The following is a 502-nucleotide window of genomic DNA, read 5'->3' as shown; positions in this document are numbered from 1 at the left end:
CGGATCCCGCCGGCGCAGTCCTCCGCCCCCTCGCTCCCGCTGCATGGGCCGGCCCAGCCGCGGCCCAGCCTGCAGCCCAGCGCCCCGGCCTGCCTCACCTCCTCTGCAATGGGCCGAGCCCAATGGGTGAGCAGCCCTGTTCCCCGCCCGGTGCACGTCATAGTTATATCTCGCTCATATGTTTTTTTCCCGAAAACTGCCAAGTCCCTAAGTTTACAGTATTTTCATGCCATGTTTGACCTGTTGTATCTCTGCATCCGTAGCTCCGTTTCGTGCGTGTAATATGTCAATTTGTTCGTCTCAACGAGTACATCATTTCATTCCATTGCATCATATTCATTTGAGGTCATCTTGATGCCTGAATCATTATCCCAAGAGTGCTTCATAATATTTTCTGCTGTCTGTTATCAGTACGAGCTCTTTTGTCATTTCTGCCATGATTGATGTGTGCATCCTATGAGGTTGATGTCTTCATTTGTTTTGATCTATGCCATGTCTTCTT

This window comes from Triticum aestivum, chromosome 5B (genome assembly GCF_018294505.1).
Source record: "Triticum aestivum cultivar Chinese Spring chromosome 5B, IWGSC CS RefSeq v2.1, whole genome shotgun sequence".
Taxonomy (NCBI): domain Eukaryota; kingdom Viridiplantae; phylum Streptophyta; class Magnoliopsida; order Poales; family Poaceae; genus Triticum; species Triticum aestivum.
Note: the sequence above shows the minus strand (reverse complement) of the source record.